This window comes from Macrotis lagotis, chromosome X (assembly GCF_037893015.1).
Source record: "Macrotis lagotis isolate mMagLag1 chromosome X, bilby.v1.9.chrom.fasta, whole genome shotgun sequence".
NCBI lineage: Eukaryota > Metazoa > Chordata > Mammalia > Peramelemorphia > Peramelidae > Macrotis > Macrotis lagotis.
In genome coordinates, this window is record NC_133666.1 from 360622776 (window position 1) to 360648687 (window position 25912).

At 33.3% G+C, this 25912-nt stretch overlaps 1 pseudogene; it reads right to left on the reverse strand.

Annotated features, from left to right (window-relative positions):
* Positions 1-4449: 4449 nt before the first annotated feature.
* Positions 4450-12815, reverse strand: LOC141499116 (aspartate aminotransferase, mitochondrial pseudogene; annotated as a pseudogene).
* Positions 12816-25912: the final 13097 nt, after the last annotated feature.

Here is a 25912-nt window from a genome sequence, read left to right on the forward strand (position 1 = left end):
CTGGAAAACTTCATGACTATGGAATCACAGATCTTTGAAATAAACAGAATTTCATCTATCAAAAGAGCATACAGATGTTATCTTTCCCGTAGATTGTGTGTACTTGAAGAATGTCAAGGTTTTGGGGGGAATCTTTTTTTTTCAACTAAAACACCTTAATTTCTATTTTGTAAAAGCTATCTAAGAATGACTAATTAAATTATTTTCAAATAAAAATGTTGGAAAAACACATTAGTGGGTATCAAGCTAATAGATTAGGGATTCACCCCTGAACTCTCTAAAGGGACCCCCCTTATATCTTTGACTAGTGTGGGCAGGTTATCCTTGGAAATGCAGTTCGGCCATGAGAGTTGGAGTTGGGATAATTATCTTCAAAGCTTAAATAGAATACATATTCATGTTAATAGAATCACTGTTCAAACAAGAAGGGAACACAGAGATTATCTAATAGTAAGAACTAGTATTGATATTTTAAAAATTACAAAATGCAAATATTATATCATTTCATCTAAAATAGTGGATTCAGATTCAATTTCTGGCTTTTTATTTATTTTTTTTTGCAAGGCAAATGGGGTTAAGTGGCTTGCCCAAGGCCACACAGCTAGGTAATTATTAAGTGTCTAAGATCAAATTTGAACCCAGGTACACCTGCCTCCAAGGCCGGTGCTTTATCCACTACGCCACCTAGCCGCCCCAAATTTCTGGCTTTTTAAAGTATGTATTCCAGAATCTCTCCAAACTATATTGCGAAATCTCTATTTCACTTCAAAGGGCCAATTTTTCTATGATCATGGCTACTCATGAAATATCTCCTTTGAATCAAAAATGTAATAATCTAAGACTCTAAATTATAGGAAGGTTACTATGAAAAAATAACATAAGTTCAACTATTTGTAGTTCATCTGTAATGGAAATTGTCACATGAAATCAAATGCTCATGCCTTTGCTTCATCATTGTACAGAAGACAAAAAAAAAGCAAAACATTTAAATGCTTCTTAAATATAATATATGAAATTACTCATATTGTATCAAAGTTAAAATTACTCTTATTTTAAAAATATAGAATGTAAAATAGCATAAATTATTTTGTACCTTTTCATTTCAGGTATTAAGTCTGAATTGCAAATTTTGAACTCAAATGGTGAGTTAATTAAATTATAAATATATCAGTATAATATAGAAAGAAAATTTCTACAATGAGATTAGCCACATTTTAAATATCTGCAAATTGACATAGTATAAACATAAATATTTTATTCCTTTATGATATGTAATTTTGAAAATTATGCTCAAGAAATATGAAACTGAATTCCTAATGGGTAAGCAGCTGCTTAGACTTCTGTTTGAAAATGGTCATGATGTGAAAGATATTCTGTAACATTAACTATGAATTAGGAGGGCATCTTTCATGAGAGAGTTGAGTTTTCATTAATGCCAGGCTGACATTTGCAAAATTGATTTGTGTTGACATTTAAAGTACTTCTGCTATAGTGCAGGTCCATGTCTGACATTAAGCAAACTAAAATACATTGGTTATGCTTAAAAGCTTCTCAAAGAACATTGTTATTTTACAAGACAGAGAACATAACAACTATTAAAGTTTGAGCGCAGAGTAAAGCAGGGGTAACATCTGGTTTTATAGCTAAATCTCAAATAAGGATGGATTTACAGCTTTAAACTATTTGACGGACCCTTCCAAGAAATCACAAGGTAAAGAGGTTCTGCTGTTCCTGAAAATTGTAGCTTTCTTAAAGTTATATTTTATAAATAAGCAATAGAAAAAATAATAATGTTGTAGAGAAGGGAAAGGAAAATGAAGCTGTACTTTTTAAAAAGTTCCTTAGGACATGAAATAGGATTGTAAAATCTGCTAAAATAATTATTTCTTTTAGTGTTCTTTTCTAAGTTTTAAGGTAGTTTAAAATTGAAATAAGTCTTTCAAGCTGTAGCATTTATCCATACCCCTCGTTTTTTTCTTTTAATACATATATAGAAAGGAAGCAACTGCTTTATGTATGATTAGGGATAACAATGATGTCCTTTCATTTATGTTTAATAGCTTTAGTTGTATCTATGTATGGTGTGTGTGTGTGTGTGTGTGTGTGTGTGTGTGTGTGTGTGTGTGTGTGTGTATGAATGGGAGAGAGAGAGAGAGTCAGAGAGAGAGACATAAAGAGACAAAGAAAGAGTTTCAGAGTCAGACATAGAGACAGAGAAGCTAATAAAGTTAGAAATTAGGATACTTGAGTCTTGAGATAAATCACAAGGTCAGGAAACTGGAAAAGAGTATATCAATATATCAAGTCATCTATGGAATCAGAAAACCTGATATATAAAATGTGGACAATTCATATTATATATACATATATAATATGAATTGTCCATGTGATTTTTTTTAGATCAACAACAATTTTATTGCAAGAGAAACCAGACTTTATAAAGGTCTACAGATTCATTGGAGGGTGATCTTTTTAAGGCTGAAATTTGACCTCAGTTAACAAACATAGAGAAGCCGATAACCACAGCTCAAAATACTCATCTCCCAGGATTGACTACCCCATACAGACTTGCCATGAGACAGGCAATTTATTGCACAACTACATTGATGATATCTGGTGGAGTTGCAGAAAGGCAGATGATTAAAAATTTTACCAGGATATAGGTATTCAATTGCAGCCATTTTCCTGAATTCTCTTCCTTCAACTTTTGCTGAGAAAGGGAAGGAGAAAACATACTCAATTATCAAATTAAATTTTACTTATTTTTCTAAATATATGCATCCTGATAGTCAGGGACAATTATAGAACATCTAGGACAGAGAATACCATCTGTATCCAGAGAAAGAACTGTGGAGTTTAACCAAAAACCAAAGTCCTTCAATTTTTTTTAAAAAAGGTATTATATACTAAATAATTTTTCTACCTCTAATATTTTATTTTTTCCCCAAGGAGATGATTTATTTCCCAACACATTCAATTTTGATCAATATATGGCAAGGAAAAATGTAAAGCTTATCAGACTGCCTTCTGTGGGGGTAATGGGGGGAGGGAAAGGAGGGTGGTGGAAAATTATAAAATTCAAAACCTTACAGAAAGTGATAGGTAGAAACCACTATTGTATATAATTGGAAAATAAATCAATTATTGATAAAATTTAAAAAAGAAGCCAGGATGGATGGGAATTCAGAGAAGCCTGGAAGGATTTGCATGGGCTGGTGCTGAGCAAGATGAGTAGAACCAGAAGAACATTGCACAACCTAACAAACACATGGGGTCGATGATCAGTCATAATGGACTTCCTCATTTCATCAGTGCAATAATCAGGGACAATTCTAAGGTATCTGTGATGGAGAATGCCATCTGTATCCAAAGAAAGAATTGTGTAGTTTAAATAAAGACCAAAGACTATTTAAAAGACTATTAAAGACTATTTTAAAAAGTTATCATATTATGTAATTTTACTATCTCTTATTATTTTATTTTTCCCTTAAGTATATAATTTTTCTTTTGACCAATGTATAGCATGGAAACAATGCAAAGACTATTCAACTGCCTTCTGTGGGGGTGGGGGAGTGAAGTGAGATGGGGGAGAAAATTGCAAAATTCAAAAGACAATTACAAAAACTAAATAAAAAATAGTAAATAAAAAAATAAAATAAAATTTACTGCACTTCTCTAAATCAACAAACAAACAAATAAATAAATATTTGCATCTGGATAAGAAGGGTCTGAAAAATAATTCAAACAGATGTAGGACAGATTAGAGCACTGGGTTAAAAGGGAAGGAGAGCAACAAAATAGGGGAACATTTAAGAAGTCTTAGATGTCTAGTGGGGGAGATCCACCTCTCTTTTATTTCTCAAAGCGAAAACAACTAGACAATGGCAACATCTATGTTCTCTTTTCTCTCTTTCTTTCTTTCTTTTAGCATTTTCAATTTTCAAAACAAACTTTGCTATCTGAAATGCCTGCGGCAATCAGCCTTGGGAGATCAATTAGAGGTTGGGGTTAGAACTGAGCAAGCCTTCTCTGGAAGTCTGTTTCATGGGTTAAGTTCTATCTATCATCTAGATTAAAATTCTTCAACAACATTGTAGTACCAAAAGATTTAAGAGCAGGGGAATGGGAGCGGGAGAAATATTCTGGTTTTAGGCCAGGAGTTTTGATAGCATTTCTGTAAACATAGAATGATTTGGAAAATATGTGGTGGATGGTTTGGGGAATCTGGTTTAGATCCACAATACTCCAAACACTAATTTCAGATGCCTTTAATATAATCACTGATCTTTTTCTAATACACTTTACATAGCTGAGCATTAAGCACTCTGGTTGAAGGGACTCCAACCTCTCCTTTCTTCACCAATTCAATCATTTCCCTGAATCTCAAACAACAGAGTCTGAAGGTGGGACAGTTGTCTCTGCTCCATCTCACTAGGGAGAGTTATTTGGTTAAAAACATGCAAGGTAGCCTACATTGCCTGATATAGAAATGCTGCCATCTTTGATCATATAGATGAATTATTCTTCCATCAATTGTTCTACCTGTTCAGGGTTCACTCCTGCGAAATAAAACATTTCATTATGGACAGTGATGTCCTGCCAATAATGGGAGAATGCCTCTTTCTTGAAGTTGGACACCAACTGGATCTACATGTTAATGATGTGATCTCCCAAACCTTTCACATCTTTCAGTCATTGGGTCTTCAGATCAAGACTATCCAGAATTGTTTTTGGCATTTGGGTCCCACTGAGATGGGAGTTGGAATACATGGGATGAATCAGGATTTTCTGCTAGGATTCTACCCTTTGAGCTTCATCAGCATTTTAGCAAACTATGGTAAAGGCTCCCATATGTTCACCATGGAGGCCCATATTTCTGGCATATGACTGACATAAAGAGGTATTAATGTCCTTATAAATAAAGCCTAGGCATTCTTGTTTCCATCTTCACTAGCAAAACCTTGGCTTTCCATGCCATAAAAGGCAAAGAATGTCCATCAATTGGGCAATGACTAAATAAATCATGGTACATGAATATTATGGAATATTATAGTTCTTTAAGAAACCATAAATGATTGAACTCTGGAGAATCATGGAAGAGTGTCTTACAGGATGTGATGCTAAAGGAAGGGAGCAGAAGTAAGAGATTATGAGATAATCAGCCTTGATGGATGCAGCTGCTCTTTGCGGTCCAGAGAGCTAGAACAACTATATTGGATTGGCTATGGACAATATTATCACCATACAGAGGATGAAAATCAAAACAAACAAAACAGAACAGAATAAAACAAAACAGAATAAAACAAAACAAAATAAAACAAACAACAAACAAGACAATAAAAATCAGATGAACACTTTATAAGAATTATCTCTTACATATAACCCTTTATCCTAAGTCTTCATAGCAACAATGATTTATCTGAAAACATGCTTATGAAAAATATTGATGTATATTGCTAGCCTGACTGTTCGATGCTGAGGGGAGGGGGGTGAGAAGGGAAGATGGAAGGAAATTTTGAATCTTAAAAATACACATATGCATATAGATTAAAAAAACAAAGAAATAAACAAACAAATGAATGAATGAATACAAAGAAAAAAAGGCAAAGAGTTTCTTTTTCTCCTCCATGAATAACATTTCTTTCTACTATTCAGCATGAGGATCAATTCCAGTTGGATTGTAAGCATAGGTATGCAGAAAAATAACAGTCTGTTCTGTAATTTCTAAAATATCTTTCATAGTTCTAGTGAAATCAGTCATAATTCTTGAGGCCAAAGTAGTGACAGTAATTCAGCTCCAGACCAGTATCCCTGAAGATAGGGTTATGATTTCTCCAGGATGATTTCAGAAGGTAGACATCCTGGCTGACTTTGAAGAACCATCGCAGAAAACTGACTCCCACCTTCAAAGTTGCAATTCCAGAAATGGTTTGTATGCAGATTAATCTTTTGTTTATCGAATCTTATTATTTTCTCTCAGGGCCAACTCCGCTGATAATTTGCTAAGGTCAGCCAATTCTCTGATGGGCAGATACTCTGTCCAATTTCTTTTCTGTTTTTTTTTGAAGTCAGGAATTGATTTTCATTTTATCTTGCATTTATATGCTGCCGGATTTGAACCCAGATACTCCTGACTCCAAGGCCAGTGCTCTATCCACTGTGCCACCTAGCCTCCCCCCAATACCACAGTTTTGATGACTGATGCTTTATAATATAATTTTAGATCTGGTAAGGTTAAGCCACCTTCCTTTGCACTTTTTTTCATTGAATCCCTGGAAATTTTTGACATTTTATTCCTCCATATAAATTTACTTACAACATTTTTATAACTCATTAAATAGGGTTTTTTTTTTGGAATTTTGATTGGTAGGGCATTAAGCAGTAGTTTAGTTTTGGTAGAATTGTCATTTTTATTCTATTAACTCAATCTATCCATGAAAAGCTGATGTTTGTCCAGGTATTTAAATCTCATTTTATTTGCATGAGAAGAGTTTTGTAATTGTTTTCAAAAAGTTTTTGAGTGTGCTTTGCCAGGTAGACTCCCAGGTATTCTATTTTGTCTGAGGTTACTTTGAATGGGACTTCTCTTTCTATCTCTTTGTGCTGTATCTTGCTAGTCATATATAGAAATGTTGAGGATTTATGAGGGTTTATTTTATATTCTGCTTCTTTGTTAAAGTTGCTAATTATATTTAATAGTTTTTTGGATGACTTTTTGGGATTCTCTAGGTATACCATCATGTCATCTGCAAAGAGTGAGAGTTTTGTATCCTCCTTCCCTATTCTAATTCCTTCAATTTCTTTTTCTTCTGTTAATGCTGAGGCTAACATTTCTAACATTTATAATATGATATTGAATAGTTATGGTGATAATGGGCATCCTTGTTTCATCTCCTGATTTTATTGGGAATGCCTTAAGCCTATCCCTATTGCATATAATGCTTGTTGATGGTTTCAGATAGATACTTCTTATTATTCTAAGGCACAAACCATTTATTCCCACCCTCTCTAGTGTTTTATTAGGAAGAGCTGTTGTATTTTATTAAAAGAAACTCTTCAGCATGTATTGATATGGTCATATGACTTCTGATAAGTATGTTATTGATATAATTGATTGTACTAACTGTTTTCCTAATGTTGAACCAATCCTGCATTCCTGGGATAAATTCTACTTGATCATAATGTATTATCCTAGTGATAACTTGTATCCGCTTTGCTAAGATTTCATTTAAGGTTTATGCATGTATATTCATCAGGTAGAAAGGTCTATAATTTTCTTTCCTCTTTTAACTCTTCTTGGTTTAGATATTAGCATCATATTGGTGTCATAGAAAGAGACAGGCATAGTCCTGTCTTTACTTGTTTTTCCAAAGTGTTTATATAGATTTGGAATCAATTGTTCCTTAAACATTTGTTAGAATTCACTTGTGAATCCATCTGGCCCTGGAGATTTTTTCTTAGGGAGTTCAATAATAGCTTCTTCAATTTCTTTTTCTCAGATAAGGTTATTTAGGTTTTTAATTTCCTCTTCATTTAATCTGGGCAAGTTATATTTTTATAAATATTCATCCATTTCACTTAGATTGTGAAATTTATTGACATAGAGTTGGGCAAAATAATTCCAAATTATTACTTTATTTTCTTGCTCATTGGTGGTGAGTTCACCTTTTTCTCTTATGCTACTAGCAATTCAGTTTTCTTCTTCTTTTTTTGCAAGGCAATAAGGTTAAATGGCTTGTGCATGGCCACACAGCTAGCTAATAATTATGTTTCTGAGGACAAATTTGAACTCAGATTCTCCTGACTTCAGGGCCGATGCTCTATCCACTGTGACACCTAGAAGCCCCAATTCTTTCTTTTTTTTTTTTAAATTAAATTGACCAGAGTTTTATCCAATTTATTGGTTTTTTAATAAAGCCAGCTCTTTGTTTTATTTATTAGTTCTATATTTTACTTGCTTTTAATTTTATTAATTTCCCCTTTAATTTTTAGATTTTCTAGCTTGATATTTAATTGGGGATTTTTAATTCGTTCTTTCTCTATTTTTTAATTGCATTTGATTTCTTCTTTCTCTAATGTATACATGTAAGTATTTAAAGATATAATATAACCCCTGACATCAGCCTTTTTTTTGTCCCACCAATTTTTTTTTAGACTTTTTTGCAAGGCCAATGGAGTTAAGTGGCTTGCCCAATGCCACACAGTTAGGTAATTATTAGTGTCTGAGGCTGGATTTGAACTCAGGTATTCCGGACTCCAGGGCCAGTGCTCTATGTACTGCACCACCTAGCCACCCCTCTGCCACCTGGTCGCCCCCCACAGATTTTTGTATGCTGATTCATTATTGTCATTATCTAGGATGAAATAATTATTTCTTTCTATAATTTGCTGCTTGATCCACTCATTCTTTAAAATTTCCTATTATTTCTAGGTCTATATCTCCCCTGGCCCAGTATTGCATATGATTTTTATTGCATTATGATCTGAGGAAGATATATTCACTATTTCTGCTTTTATGCAATTGATAATTAGGTTTTTATGTCCTGGTACATGGTCAATTTTTGTGCAAGTGCCATGCACTTCAGAAAAAAAAGAATATTCCTTTCTACCCCCATTCAAATTCCTCCATAAGTCTATGATATCTAGGTTTTCTAACAATCTATTTACCACCTTAATTTCTTTCTTGTTTATTTTATGATTTGATTTATCTAAATCTGAGAGTAGGAGGTTGATGTCTCCCACTAGTAGAGTGTTGCTGTCTTTGTCATCCTGTAGCTCTTTCCACTTCTTTTTTAAGAATTTGGAAGCTATATGATTGGGTGCATACATATTTAGCATTGAAATTAAGTTATTGTCTAAGGTATCTTTTAGGAGGATATAGATTCCTTCCTTATCTCTTTTACTGCTATCTATTTTTGCAGGTTATTTGTCTGAGATAAGGATTGTTACCCATTTTTTCACTTCAGCTAAAGTGAATGCATTTTGTTTCAACCTTTTACCTTTACTCTATATGTATCTCTGCTTCAAATGAGTTTCTTGTAAGCAGTATATTGTAGGATTCTGTTTTTTAATCACTCTGCTACACACTTATTCTATAGGGGAGATTTCATCCCATTCACATTCAAAGTTATAATTATTAACTCTTTATTGCCTTCCATGCTATCTTCCTTTGGTTTGCATTTTCCCTGTTTTCCCCCTTTAACCATATTGCCCAGTGTTTTGTTTCTCTTTTGCTCTCTTATATTAACTCCCTTCTCTTTCATTCCCCTTTCCCTTTTCACATTCTTCCCTTCCTTCTGTTAGCACCCTCTTTTCTCATCCTCCCCATTCCTTCTCTTTTCCCCTTTTCATGCTTGAAAGGTAAGATAAGTTTCTTAACTTAATTAGGTGTGTCTAAGTTAACTTTCAGTCAGGTCTGATATGAAGATTCAGGTGGTTCTCACCTCCTCCCTTCTTCTCAATTTCAATTGGTCTTTTGTACCTCTTGATGTAATGAGATTTACCCCATTCAGTCACCCTTCATCCTTCCTTCTTTTTACTGTCCCCCTTTTCAAGAGGGTAATGTTTTTAAATCATTCTATCTGAGCCACAGAAAAGGTATGAGTGTCTATCACTTCTGGCTATGTATGTTCTCTCTAATAGAGTTAAAATTCTCAAGAATTATAAGACTCTTTCTCCCAAGTGGGTATATAGCCAATTTCATCTCATTGGATAGCAATTCAGTATTTTTTACTTTTTCATATGTCTCTTGAGTCTCCTGTTTAATGCCCAAATTTTCTATATAGGTCCGGTCTTTTCATCATATAATCTTGGAAATCTTTTTCCCTGGGAGAAAGGGCTCAGCTTTGTGGGATAGTGGATTCTTGGCTGCATTCCAAGCATCCTTGCTCTACAAAATATCTCATTCCAGACACTTCCATCACTTAATGTTGCTACAGTCTGTTCCTGTGTAATCCTTACTGTGGGTCCTTGGTATTTAAATTTTTTTTTTCTTCATGGCTGCTTGTAGGATTTTTTGTTTTATCTGATAGTTCTGGAATTTAGCCACAACATTCCTTGGTGTTTTCATTTTAGGATCTCTTTCCAGAGGGGATCAATGTATTCTTTCAATAAATATTTTTTTTTCCTCTGGTTCCATGATATCAGGGCAATTTTCCATCACTAAACACTGTAATAATTAAGTCCTGGCTTTTTTTCCTCTTTAATGTTATCAGGAAGGTCAATAATTCTCAGATTCTCCCATCTCAATCTATTCTCAAGGTCAGTGGTTTTGCTGATGAGGTATTTTACATATTTTTTCTATTTTTTCGATCTTTTGGTTTTGTTTAATGTAATCTTGTTGTTTCATGAAGTCTTTAGTTTCCACTGATCCCATCCCTTTTTTTAGAGAAGAATTTTCTTCATCTCTCTCTTGCAACTCCTTTTCCAGTTGGCCAATTCTATTTTTGAAGGAGTTTTTCATTTGCCCAAGTGTAGTTCTGAGAGAATCATTTTATTTCGGGATTTGTCCAATTGAAGATCTGAGAGAGTTATCATTTTGTATTTCTAAAATTGTATTTTCCAAAGATTTGTTTTCTTGTTTTGAGGTGTTGATTTTCTCTTGCAACATGTTAATTTTCTCTTGAGTTTCTTTTCCCAATTTTTACAATTTATTTTTAAACTCCTTCCTGATTTCTTCAAGGAAGTTGTTCTGGGCTGCAGTCCAATTCATATTGTCTTCAGCAGTGCTAGATCTCTCTGGGTTAGAATCTGTCTCTTCTAAGTATTTTTTCCATGGGAACCCCTTTTCTATGGCCTTTTTTACATCTTGTGTTGAGTGCCCCCCCGCCCCGCCTGGATCTCAGAGGTTTGCTTTTGAAGATCCTAGAGGCTTTGTTCAGTTGGCTAAGTAATTCTAAGGTCCAGGCAGTAGGGGGAACTCGATGCTTTCTCTGGAGAGTTTGGGGTCCTCTGCAACAGGGTCTGAGTTGACTTTGAACAATGGGCTGGGCCCTGGGGGAAGTTGTTAATCTCTTTCTTTTGAGTGAACTCTGTTGACTAGAGGGGGTGAGGGTGGGGGTGGGTTGTTTGTTGTTTGTTCTAGGCAAAGGGCTCCACTGAAAGTATGGAGCTTAGGTTTGTGGCCCAGCTGGTTGTTCTCCAGGTGTACTCTGTGACTCTGTGTTGGAACTCACCCTCTTGTGACTGCCCCCACCCACCCCCACCCAAGCCAACCGGCCACTCACAGAAGTTTCTATGGCTGAGCCTGGCACTCTGGCCTTCCCCAGCTACTGACCCTGAACTGATCCTCTGTTCTTGTCTCTCAGTCTACCTACTGTCCTCTGACATAGGCCTACTTGATATGTGTTCTTTTCCTAGCTTCTCTTTCTGGGTTTTGTTGATTGAATTTCTCTTTAGAGGTTTCTTTCATGTTGTTTTTGAGCAGAAAGAGGAACATTTAATCACAGTGCCTGTCTTCTCTCTGGCAACTTGGCCAGAAGTCTCCATTAAGAAAAGAATTCTGCACTTTGAGGCTTCACCCATGGAACCAGAAGCATTAGAAGTATCTGAAGCCACTGTTGTTAAAGTCTATATCACCCATACTGGCTCTCTTTGAAAACTTGGTCAAGAGTGAATCTAGGCAGAGAATTTACTATTCTAGTAATTAAAGAAAATTAGTAAGACCTTGTCTCTTTATTATTCCCCCCCCCACTTCTCTTAATAACTTTAAGAGTATATCTTTTACCCCTAATATCATTATAATATCTTTCATATCAACTTCGACTCCTTTTTTTTTCCTATTAGGCATGTTATCTCTACATAAGTGCCAGTTGTTTTCATTCCCTCTTTCCACATTAGTCAATAAAACTAACTGAATAAAGTAGTGTGATATAATGAAAAATGATAGAATTAAATCCTGTTTCAGTAATATTATTTCTTTTTTATTTGGAGTGACTCAACTTCTCATGGCCCCACAAATGGTATCCATTATATGTATGTTTTTCTTTAAATATACTCTACTTTTAAATTTTAATATGCAATTGTAATGTTTCTGTCAATTAAGTTATTGTATAAAAGCAAGAAACCTAATGTTGTAGTCATACTTTCAGTGATATTAAGTCAGTGTCCTTCAAAATTTGTAACTGAAATTTCTAAAATGCATCTATATTGATCAGACTGCAGTTAGCAGCCTTTCTATTTTCTCATCATGTTACATGCTAAAACATGTTCCAAATTGTGCATTCTTTGTTACCTTGTCACTTTTATTTTCAATGACTAATGAACATCAATAGCTGTGAAATCATTTAAAGTTCATAGATAATTACTGGAGAGTAAAATGAATTATGAGGCTATGAATTATAATGTTTACCATATGATTTCCATTATTATTTTCAAACAGGAAATTTTTTTCAGAAAATCAATAGAAACTTTCAGTCTTGCTGAGTTATAGAAATCCAACTTGTCTGATACTGTAAGAATTATGTCCTAGAAGACAGTTCATTGTATTGAGATTAACAATTTTGTACCTCTGTCATGATTTTAGTTTTAAAGAAAATGATATTTTAGGCCATGCATAAAGAAGAAAAGATATTCACATCTGAAATTTCACTTTGTTGATTGAACTTTTTTATATGATTTTTAAGTTTTATTTTTAATTAATGAAATTAAGTAGTTCTATAACATAGTATAATAAAAATGAGTGCACATGGTTTTAGTAAGTTATTTGATTCAAAACTCTATAATACCTTTCTGTAATACCAAATAAGTACAGGTAATCTGATTGCTACAAATTGTCTTTCTAATACAAGGAACAAAGCATCAGCAGCAACAATCATCTTAATAGAAAATTTTTGTCTTGATGAAAACCCTTGGAAAGATTGGAGTTTTCTTTATCTTGGGAAATGTATAACTTGTATTAAGTTCTTCATTTTATGTGCTATAAATTTAGATTAAATCTGATATTTTCCCACATATATTGTTAAATCTTCACAGAAAACAAAAGAGTATAATCTATTTACTGTACAATTAAAAATATAGACTTAAGAATGAATCTCTCTTAGATGATATGTCCTGTCTCAACTTCACAGAATCACATTTAGAGATAGAAACCACATTTTTGTCCATCTAGTCTATTTCTATCATTATACAGATTAAAACAAAAACAAAAACAAAAAACTGAGGTCAAAGGAAGTTCAATCTTTGCTAAATAACAATTAAATATCTCCACAAAATATATTAAGGTCATGATTTTCATTTTGTGAGCGCCTATTGTGAGAAAGACAAAACAAATTTTAATCTACGCGAACATGAGGATAAATTCTCTGGTTCTGTGCAAAAAAAAAACATATCATCAATTTAATCAATGAGGTCCTGAAATCAGATCAGAAAAGAAAACAAATATATTCTTTGTGCAGTCTTCTTATAACTCTAAATTAGACATCTTTACAATGAATCTAATATTCCAAATATTGTCTAAAAAATGGAATTGGAATTGAAAATTCAGAATTCCTGAGTTTAGTTGCTTGTTTGATCATTTAATAGCTCTAAGAATTTAGTTTTAAAATTTCCTAAAGCTGATGCTCAATTTGCTCATCCATATTATCAGCAATTGTGATAAACTATAAGATCCCTTTCAATTTTACCATTCTGTGTTTCCTGTGAAAATTCTAAAATATGATGTTTTTCATTGTTTTCCTGTAAACTTATCCAGAGTATAATTAAGACCTAGTGTTCCAGGATAGTAACTTGAAGAAATATCCTTCTACTTTAATATACTGTTACTTTGACAATTGGATGAATTGACTATTAGATTGAATGGAAGTACTTCTAAAAATCATCTTTACCTTAAAGTGACCATTTTCCCATGAGAGTTTCCTGATTACATTATTGGCACATATTCCTTAACAGATAACATTGAAATAGATTACAAAGAGGGGATAATGGAATATTTGCAAGAACAGTGCTAGAATAGAATATAGTGTTTTTATCAGTTCTTTAAATTTATGAGATATTTAAATAGAACAAAAATTCAGAAATTTACATTGCAGATTTTTCTGTGTAGCCTATCCTTTTCTGGTTTGATTCCCCAATCTTTTCAATGAAATAACTGAGTGCTTGATTTCTAACAAAAATATTTGATTCTAAAATTTATAGGTGTCAAGTTTGGACCATAGTCTCTTGTGTCTGATTTAGGTATCACCCATTAAAAAAGCATTTATGAGACCCTCTCTATATAGGGAGTGCTATTCTAGCTACAAAGACAAAAATGAAACAATCTCTGACTTCAGAAGACTTTAGATTTGATCTTTATCCAGATGAATTGTATGTCTACTTATTTAGTCCTAGTCTCTTTCCTTAGTTATACTCATATGTCACCAATTGTATACTGAAGATTTCAAGTTGAATTCAATGAAATAAAATTTGGGAAAAATGAAAAAAAATAACTTCCCAAACCCCTACACTTCAAATACATGAAAACTCTAAAGAAAGTTTGGAGCAGTAGAACTCACAAAAGATGAAATGAAACAATTTTCCTGCCCAAGATTACTTAGTGGTTCTGCAGAAACGGTCCATTGCACCAGAGTGAGTGAGGATTCCAATCTAATGCTCACTTAGCCCCAAAAAACTAAGAGCAGGTCTCAGGACAAGTTAAACAGTGACATAAATGGCAGTATCCAGGTATTTTAGTCCACAGTTGGCAAGGACAACTTAGAAGGTAAGTAAGAAAGTTTTGTTGCACCTGGGTGACAGTTTGTACCATCACAGATGTTCAGATTGCACCATCACAGATGTAGTCTCAGTCAACCTGGAGAAGGCATGGAGTCTTGGTCACTGAATCAGCAGCAGACTCCTGATCTCTCAGACTACGGTTGGTCAGGAGGTTAAATAATTGGTCAGAAGGATATTACAGAGGTCTCTTTGCTAACATTGAGGCAGGGCTTTGTTTCTTTCTCCAAACTCAGATCTTAGTCCCAGTTGTCAGGAGAACTAGCATAACACAGCTTGGTTTCAGTGAAGAAAAGACTGCTTATGTTCATTCATATGCAGAATACAGACCAGGAAAATTGGAAGCACCTCTCCTTAGATCATATTACCTTAGAAGAGAAAAATTTATGTCTCTCCATAATTATACCTGAAAGTATCTACACAAATCTCCTAAAGCTTAGGACAGTGTATTTTCCAACTTGGAAGTGGAGTCCTACTTTAACAAAGAGTTCAATGTCAAGTGATAGGCTGGAAAAATGAGAAAGAAAAAGAAAAAATTCCTGACCAAAGAAAGCTATCAAAAGAAGACTAAAACACACACTCAGAAGAAAATGAAAATGACAAAGTCCCTACATTCAAAATCTTCAAAAATATGAATTGGTCTCAGGTCATGAAAGAGCTCAAAAAGGACTTTGAAAATCAAGTAATAGAGGTAGAGGAAAAATTGGGAACAGAATGATTCAAGAAAATCATGATAAATGAGTCAGCATCTCACAACATAAAGTATAACATCTCATTAAAAAACATCTCAACATAAACAATTAAAGAAAATAACATCTTAAGAAATAGACTACACCAAATGGTATAAGAGGTACAAAAAAGCAATGAGGAAAATAATGTCTTAAAAAGTTGAATTGGCCAAATTGAAAAGTACCATTTAAATATTAGAACTGAACATTTGGAAGTCAATAAATTTATGAATAAGAAAAAAACAATAAAAATAATATAAAACAACAAAAAATCAAAATAATGACAAAATAGAAGTCAATGTGAACTGATATGTAAAACAGATCCAAGAGAGATAAATTTAAATTTATTGCTACATGAAAGCCTTGATTAAAAAAAACACCAAGGCATCATCTTTCAAGACATTATGAAAGAAAACTTCACTGATATTCTGGAATCAGAAATGAAAATAGAAATGGAAAAGATTCACTGATCACCTTCACAAAGGGATCCTAAAATGAAAACTTCTGGGATTGTCATAATCAAATTTCCAATTTTCTAGGCTAAGGAGAAAATACTGCAAGCAAGAGAAAGAAACAATTCAAGTATCATGGAGCCATAACCAGTATAACACAAGATTTAGTAGTTTCTACTAAACACAAGTTTAGTAGTTAAAGGATAAAATAATTGAAATACTATATATATATATATATAATAAAAACCATTATATTTATAAAAATACAAGAGCCAATACCCCATTGATAATTGATCAAGTGATATAAAGAGCACTCAGATGAAGTAATCAAAGCTGGTTAGTTCCATATTTAAAATGTTCTAACTCACTATTTATTGTGAAACTACAACTTAAAGCAATTCTGAGGCACTACCTCATATCCAAAATGTGGGACAATGATACATAAAAGGAAAATTACAAACTTTGAACATGATGTGGGATTGGTAGACTTGTGAACTGATTCAACCATTCTTTTAAACAACTTGCAACTTGTGCCCAAAGTGCTATAACATCATGCATATCCATGGATCTATCAATACCACTACTAGTTCTGTATTCCCAAAGAAGTTAAACAAGGAAAAGGACAAATTTGTACAAAAAATATTTACAGCAACTCTCTTCTGATAACAAAAAAAACTAGAAATTGAGATGTTCATAAATGGGCAAAATTGTGGTATGTGATTATGATGAAATACTATCAGGGGATAAGAAATGATGAGCAGCATCCTCTTAGGAAAAAAGTCTGGAAAGACTTACCTGAGCTTGTTTAAAGTGAAATGCATTGTGTATAAATAAGGACAATATTTTAAGATGATCATTGTGAAAGATTTAACTAATTTCAGCAATACAATAATCTGAAGGATTTATAATGAAAAATGTTATCCATACCAGAAAAAAACTGATGATATTTGAATATAGAGTGAAGCAAAACTTTTGAAATTTATTTTTCTTGAGGTCTTTTATTTTTTTTTTTTAGGTTTTTGCAAATGTGGTTAAGTGGCTTGCCCAAGGCCACACAGCTAGGTAATTATTAAGTGTCTGAGGTCATATTTGAAATCAGGTACTCCTGGCTCCAGGGCTGGTGCTTTATCCACTGCACCACCTAGCCGCTCCACTTGAGGTTTTTCTTTTGAGGGAGAGGCTATATTTCGTTAACAACATGACTATTCTGGAAATGTTTTGCTTGACTACACATGAATATTATAATCTATATTGAGTTGCTTGTCTTCTCAGTGAGGGGAGATAATTAAGGAGGAAGGGAGGTAATTTGTAACACAAATTATTAAAAATGATTGCTAAAATTATTTTACATACAACTGGAGAAAAATAAAATATTTTTAAGGCAATGGGATTAAGTAGCTTGCCCAAGGCCATACAGCTAGGTAATTATTAAATGTCTGAGGCCAGATTTGAAGTCATGTACTCCTGACTCCAGGGCCAGTGCTCTATCCACTTTGCCATCTAGCTGCCCCCCAAAAAACAAAACATTAAATAAAACAAAAATAAATGAAAAATATCAGCTTGTTTCCAGTTTATTAGATGTACGTCCTTCATGTTCTTTGTTCTAATCAATCTTGCCTATGTTCTGCTCTCTTTACATGTCTTTTCATCTCCTAGCAATTTGACTTATTGTAGATTATTTCTCCTAGCCTATACTGTTCTTCCTCCTGACCTCTGCTTCTGAGAAATATTGTTGTCAATTCAAGTGTAATTCATTTCATGAGACCTATTTTATTGTTCCAATTACTAAAGTCCATTCTTTCCTTTCCCTAAATTGCTTATTCACATTGTCTATATTTTCTTTTACTAATTTAACTGTTTGCAAGTTGTTTTCCCAAAAATATAAGCAATATTTTTAAGTTAGGGAGTGTTCTTTTTTTTTTTACCTTTATTATCTCAGACACCAAGCTTAGATTTTTTTATATATTTTGTCTTTTAATAAGTTTTTGCTGTGAATTAAAACAACACTGAGATATTACTTCACACTTATCTTACTGCCTAACATGACAGAATAAAATTGTGACATTATTGGATTATTGATGGAGTTGTTAAATAGTGCATGCATTTGGAAGAACAATTCAGAACTATGCCCAAATTGCTATCAACTATGAATATATTTTGATTCATGATGGTAATTACTCGATTTAAATACCAAAGAGGTGAATGCAAAGGGAAAAGTATATATTTATTCAAAATGTTTATCAGTAATTCATTTTACTGTATAAATGACTAAGCCAAATGAACAAAACCTCCAGGATCTTCAAAAGCAAATCTCTGAGAGCCAGCTCCCCACATCAACATAAGATGAAAAAAGGCTAGAGGAAAGGGGGCCCATTGATAAATACTTAGAAGAGACAGATTCTAACCCAGAGAGATCTAGCACTGCTGAGGAATGGTTGAACAATTTGTAGCATGTGATTATGATGGAATACTATTGTGTCATGAATAATATCAAGTAGGATGGTTTAAAAAAACATGGCACTTATGATCAAGATGGTAGTGAGAAGAGAGGCACTATGATAGGTACTCTCTCTTTCTCCTCAGAATTAACATGAGAGAAACCTCTTAACAGAAATTTGATCAACAGAACCCAGGAAAAAGAAGCTAAGAGAAGAACACCTACCCAGAAGGTCTGTCTCAGGAGACCCTGGGTGAACTGGGAGATGAGAGCAGAGGATCAGCATGGAGATAGCAGATGGGGGAAGTCAGAGGGCCAGCTTCAGCTATAGAGACTTCAGGCCAAGTCCAGTATTTAAGGTCAATTCAGATGCTGCTGCTGAGAACCTCACTACAGAGAAAGCAACAAGCACCACCTACTGGCTGGCCCCTGGAATGACTAAGCCACTTGAACAAAACTGCTAAGATCTTCAAAAGTAAATCTCTGAAAGCCAGCTCCCCCCACCAACACAAGATGGAAAAGGGGGCCCATTGAGAAATACATAGAAGACACAGATTCTTACCCAGAGAGATCTAGCACTACTGAGGAAATGAAATGATCTCCAGCCCAGAAAGACTTCCTTGAAGAAATCAGGAACGAATTTAAAAATCAATTGGAAACATTGGGAAAAGAAACTCAAGAGAAAATCAACATGTTAGAAGAGAAAATTAACCTCATGCAAAAAGAAACCAAATCCTTGGAAAATACAATTGGACAAATACAAAATGAGAATAACTCAAATCTTCAATTGGGCAAATGAAAAAAACAAAATGATTCTCCCATATCTTCAATTAGGCAAATGCAAAAAGGAAATGAGTCTCTCAAAACTGCATTTGTGCAAATAGAAAAGTACTTCAAAAATAGAATAGACCAATTGGAAAAGTTGCTGTGAAGGTTAAATGAAGAAAAATCTTCTCTAAAAAATGGAATCGGCAGAAACTAATGAATTCATGAGACAACAAGATTGTGATAAAAAAAACCAAAAGCTCAAAAAAATAGAAAAAAATGTAAAATACCTCATCAGCAAAAACACTGTACTTGAAAACAGATCAAGATGGGAGAACCTGAGAATTATTGGCTTTCCTGAAAACATTGAAGAGAGAAAAAAAGCCTGGACTTAATATTACAGGATTTAGTGATGGAAAATTGCTCTCTTATCATGGAATCAGAGGGCAAAATAGTTATTGAAAGAATGCATCCATCCCCTCTGGAAAGAGATTCTAAACTGAAAACACAAACAAATGTTGTGATCAAATTCCAGGACAATCAAATAAAAGAAAAAAAAAAAACCCTGCAAGTAGCCAGAAGGAAAAATTTAAATACCAAGGAGCCACAGTAAGGTTTACACAGGACTTGGCCAAAGCAACTTTAAGGGATCAAAGGGCCTGGAATGAGATATTCCAAAGAGTAAGGGAGCTTGGAATGAAGACAAGAATCCACTACCGGACAAAGATGAGCCTTCTCTTCAAGGGAAAAATATGGACATTTAAGAAAATGGGAGCCTTCCAAGATTTCATAATGAAAAAACTAGAGCTAAATAGAAAATTTGGACATCAAACGGGAGACTCAAGAGACACAAGAAAAGGTTTAAAAAAAGTGCTATATAATAAGATGAAAATGGCTATATACCCAATTGGGAGAAAGATTCTCATAACTCTTAAGAATTGTAAATCTATTAGAGAGAATAAACATAGCCAGAAGTGATAGAGACTCCTAACTTTTCTGTGACTCAGATAGAATGATTTACAAACAATACCTCCTTAAAAAGGGAGCAGTGAGGAGAAGGGACTTTGGAGGGAGAATGAATGGGGTAAATCTCATTACATAAAGAGATACAAAAGACCTATTGTAATTGAGGGGAAGAAGGAAGAAGGTGAGAATCACCTTGGCTTAAAGTTAATTTAGACACACTTAGTCAAGTGAGGAATCTTATCTTTTCTTTGAAGCATTTCAGGAACAATTTGCTCCAATTCTATTTAATCTCTGGGAAAAAAAGGTGAAGATGAAACTCTGCCATAAACTCTTTCTATGACACCAATATGGTGCTGATAGCTAAACCAGAAAGAGTTAAAACAGAGAAAGAAAATTATAGACCTATCACCCTGGTGAATATAGATGCAAAAATCTTAAATAAAATCTTAGCAAAATGATTACAAAAAGTTTTCACTAAGATAATACATTATGATCAAGTAGGATTTATCCCAGGAATGCACAGTTGGTTCAATATTAGGAAAATTGTTAATGTAATTAATTAATTATATCAATAACATACCTATAAGAAATCATATGATCATATCAATAGATGATGAAAATGCTTTTGACAAAATACTAGAGAGGGTAGGAACAAGTGGTTTGTTTCTTAGAATAAGCAGTCTCTATCTGTAATCATCAACAAGTATTATATGCAACAGGGATAGGCTTGAGGCCCAATAAAATCAGGGGTGAAAAAAGGATACCCATTATCGCCATTACGATTCAGTATTGTATTAGAAAGTTTAGCCTCAGCAATAAGAGAAGAAAAAGAAATTGAAGGAATTAGAATAGGGAAGGAAGAGACAAACCTCTCACTCTTTGCAGATGACATGATGGTATACCTACAGAATCTGAAAAAATCTTCTAAAAAACTACTAAAAATAATTAGCAACTTTAGCAAAGTAGCAGGATATAACATAAACCCTGATAAATATTCAACATTTCTATATAGGACTAAAAAGATACAGTAGAAAGAGGTAGAAAGAGAAACACCTTTCAATGTAACCTCAGACAAAATAAAATGGCTGGGACTCTACCTGCTAAGGTAGACTCAAATACTCTTTGAAAACAATTGTAAAACTCTTCTCATGCAAGTAAAATGAGATTTAAATATCTGGGCAAACAATGTGAGAAATCTGGGACACTATACATTGATGGTGGAGCTTTGAACTCTTCCAACCTTTCTGTAGAGCTATTTGGGATTATGCTCAAAGGGCAACACAAATTTGCATACCCTTTGCCCCAGAAATACCACTTACTGGGTCAATACCCTGACGAAATTATGAAAAGTGGTAAAAAATCACTTGTACAAAAATATTTATAGCAGCCCTGTTTGTGGTGGTAAATAATTAAAACTTAAGTGATTTTTCTTCAATTGGGGAATGGCTTAGCAAACTGTGGTATATGTATGTCATGGACTATTATTGTTATATTTGAAACCAGGAGGGTTGGGAATTCAGGGAATCCTGGAAGGATTTGCATGAACTGATGCTGAGTGAGATGAGCAGAACCAGAAAAACATTGTACACCCTAACAGCAACATGGGGTTGATGATCAACCTTGATGGACTTGCTCATTCCACCAGTGCAACAACCAGGGACAATTTCGGGCCATCTGCAATGCAGAATATCTTCTGTATGCAAAGAAAGAATTATGGACTTTGAACAAAGACCAAAGACTATTACAGTCAAATAATAAAAAAAAAAAAACTGTTATATTGTTAAATAATTTTACTGTCTCATACTTTATTTTTCTTCCTTAAGGATATGATTTCTCTGTCATCCCATTCAATTGAGATCAATGTATAACCTGGAACCAACGTAAAGACTAACAGAATGCCTTCCGGGCATGGGGGTGGAGGGAAACCAGAATGGGGGGAAAATTGTAAAACTCAAAGTAAATAAGATCTTTCTAAAAAGAAAACTGGCAAAGTCTAACATGAACTGATACACAATGAAGTGAGCTGAACTGTTGTCCAGACTAGTAGCTACATTTTAGCAATGATCAGCTGAGAAATTTTAGCTTCTGTAATCCAGACAATGATCCAAGACAATTCAAATGTACCCATGATAAAAAAATGCTATCCAGTTCCATAGAGAGAACTGATAAAATTCTGAGTTTAGATTGAAGCATATATTTTCCATTTTATTTTTCTTCATTGTATTTTTTTCTTTTGCAACATGCTTTATATCGAAATATGCTTTTTCTTGACTTCACTTGAACAATTCATATTACAGTGCTTACTATTTTAAGAAATGAGATAGGGGTAAGTTGTGGGGAGAATTTGGATCTCAAAATTTAAAAAATATGTTAAATGCTTATGTTGATGTTAATATTTACTTATGATTTGGAAATACTGAAATGAAATTAAACTAAAAAAGGAATGCTTGCTGAATGAATGTGAAAGAGACACTCTTATTTTCATTTCCTCCATTTCTCATTCACATCTGGATTATAAAGATGAGAAAAACTATTCTGTCAAGAAGGGCTGGAACGTCTTTGATGAATGATTCTTCATAGAGGAACAGAAGGAACATTAAAAACAATAGTCTTGGAAATCAATTCCTCATCATTCTCTCCTGCATCCCTCCTTCTACCTCTCATGCTCTTCCCTGAACCACCAACATAGTTTATTTTTTGACTTCCCTGTTTCAGGAATAACTAGAAATTTTGGGGAGTGCTACATTTTTAGAGGAACTTTCAGGGTCTTTTTTAAAATGAGAAAAATAATGACATTTACAGAAAAAACAAAAAAATACTAAAGTCCTTTTAAATTTTATTGGCACATGAGGGTTCTGAATCTCTTCTAGTGTTTGCCTCTATTATAAGGATGAATGGTTATCCTAGAAAATACTCTTAGGTCTTGGTTTGCACATGAAACTGAATTGGAGTTTCAACAATGGCAAATAGCCTTGGTAAATTTACTATCAAAGAATATTACTAGGTCAACTATGTGTTATAAAAGAGACAAAAAAGAATTTAAATATGGAAGAGTGACAATTAGAATTACACAACACCCAGCAATGGTTACACTATAAGGCTGCAGGTTCCGGAATACTATATACTGAAGAGTGAAAGAACTTGATTTGATGTCAAAAATATTATACCAGCAAAGTTAAGTATAATCTTGAATGAAGATAAAGGAAATTCAATAAATTAACAGGACTTACAGAATTTAGTTGCAAAAATGAACAGAGCTTAACATTTTAAAAAATTAACATAGGATGTGCCAGAGAAATATAAGGCAAACATCAAAGGTTTATTGTAAGAGGCCCAAGAAGGACAAATTGTTTACATTTTATGTGGGAAATTATGTTAAGATTTCCATTAGAAAGGGTGTAGTTCAAGAGAAAGATTGGATTAGAGTTGAGTATGATGTGATTCCAAAAAGCAAAATCATTTAGGGAGAGACAAAAGGAGTAATAATCTCATGTAAATCAGGGGCAAGAGGAATAACTGATAGAGAAGAATTAAATGAAGAAGTAGGGCTTGTAGTTGAAGAATGAACAATGCATATAGATCTAGAAGGTTATGAAAGTACTATAAATTTATAAAGAATTAAGAGCTTGAGCAAATAATCCAAAGTGGGGGGGGGTATAGAATGCTGTGTAGATCAGCAGAAATGGGATAAAAAAGGTAAATACACATACACTCACACTCATTGTATAAAGTAAAATCCCATGAGTGTATAAAATGATGAGCTGATTGATACAGAAAAATATGGAGGAAGATGCTGCTAATCTTCAGAGACACAGAGAATGAGTAGAAATAAATATAATATGATCTTACACATATGCGTATGAATGTAGACATGTATATACATTCAAATGTATGCATATATGTGTGGTTTTAATGAATACATACAAGTATTCAAATATACATTTTCAATGTACACATATATACACAAGCACAAATAAATATCCACATGAAAATACAGGTATGCACCCCTGCACATATTATATATTTTAATATATATATATATATATATATATATATATATATATATATATATATATATAATGCACTTATATACACATTTAAACACACAAGTGCATATGTGCTTAATTGTATCCTTCTTGGTTATAAGATGTAGGAAGGTTAAATATAATGCAAAAACTAAAGAAGAGAGAACAAAATGATACCTACAAAAACAAAGAAAACATGGGAAATTTTGGACACAATATGTATTATTTCTTATATAGGTTTGCTTGCAAAGGAAATTGAATCCTCTCATGTTGTGCTTTTACATGAGAATTCTTTCTTATTTTGTATTTGCTTAAAATAAATTTTAAAACAAAAAAAGATTATTGGAAAGAATATTAGTTGAAAAGGGAGGTGATTAGGAAGCTCTCAACTGCTATCTAAAATCACTTTAATTTGATATTGTGTACATTGCAGTTATCACAGATGGTGGAAGCCAGCTGTACAGATTTTTTCACAGGGATAATCATTCATTTTCCTCCAAGTCTATATTGATTTCTCAGTGTGGGGCATTTTATTTTGTGTATCTCCTGAATGTCATGTATTCTACCATCACAGGATCCATTGTAAAGGATTCCTATATTATGGTTGCACTAATTAATTTTCCTTTTGGTTTACTGTAATTACATTGTTTGTCTTTGAGATTGTGGATTTGTCCAGTGTGAAGCAATAGATTAATAAATTTAAAAATGTTTAAATGAAATTGATTAAAATTTCTCTTTTTTAGGAAGATGCTATTTTGAAGAAATGTTTATTATTTTAATTAGTCAGCAGACAAAGAACAAAATCCAGGAGTTATTATAGCTACAAAAGTGATTATTCAGGTAAAAGTGAAATTGATTCATGAAAGAAATAGCACAAAGCTTAAAATTTCCACTGTTGAAGTAACCATTAGGCAAAAACCTCCAGATTGTTGATTGTTTCACTTTATAAGTTTCTAGTCTACTTAAGCATGTGATAATGATAAAAAAAATATCTGCAGCACAAGTATTTAGCTTCATCTGAGGAAGTGAGTAAATAAAGAGAAGTTAAGGTGATATGGTCAAAACATCACAAATTACTCCAGTAACTGTATTAATTGTCAGTTTAATAAAGATTTGGTGATGGTTGCATTGCAAACAAGGTTCACGTTCTAAATTCAAGAGTGCTCTAGTTTCCCTGGAGTGGTATAAATATTTTTTTTCATTTACTTACACAGAGTTATATAGGAAGCAAATGAAAAATGGAAAGGGTCAAAACAATCCTATACGTTGTTACTTTTCTAATGACATGACTTCCCCATGAGTGCTGTAAGATTTTTAATAGTAGGAAATTTTTGTTGTTGTTGTTGTTGTTGTTCATATAATGATTCCCTTTTTCAGGAAGTATACAAACAAAAAGCTAGATGGCGTTTTGTCAAGAATGCTACAGTGAGGATTCATATGAGTGATTTTTAGGAGTTATAATAGATTATCTCATAAATTCAAAGATTTCAGGCTCTGGGATAAGAATTCACTATTTGGCCAAAATTACTGTGAAAAATAGGAAACAATATAGTAGAAATTAGGTATAGACCACCATCTTCTACTGTATACTAAAATAAGATCAAAATGAGTACATGATTTAGACAAAAAGTCTTATGCCATAAGTAAATAGGAAAACCAAGAAATAGTCTACCTATCATATCTATGGAGAATGTAAGAACAAGCAAGAGATAGAAAGCATTATGAATTGTAAAATAGATAATTTTGATTATATTAATAAAAAAAGATTCACACACAAAATCAATGTAATTAAGGTTAAAAGGAAACAGAAAGCTGGGAAACAATCTTTATAGC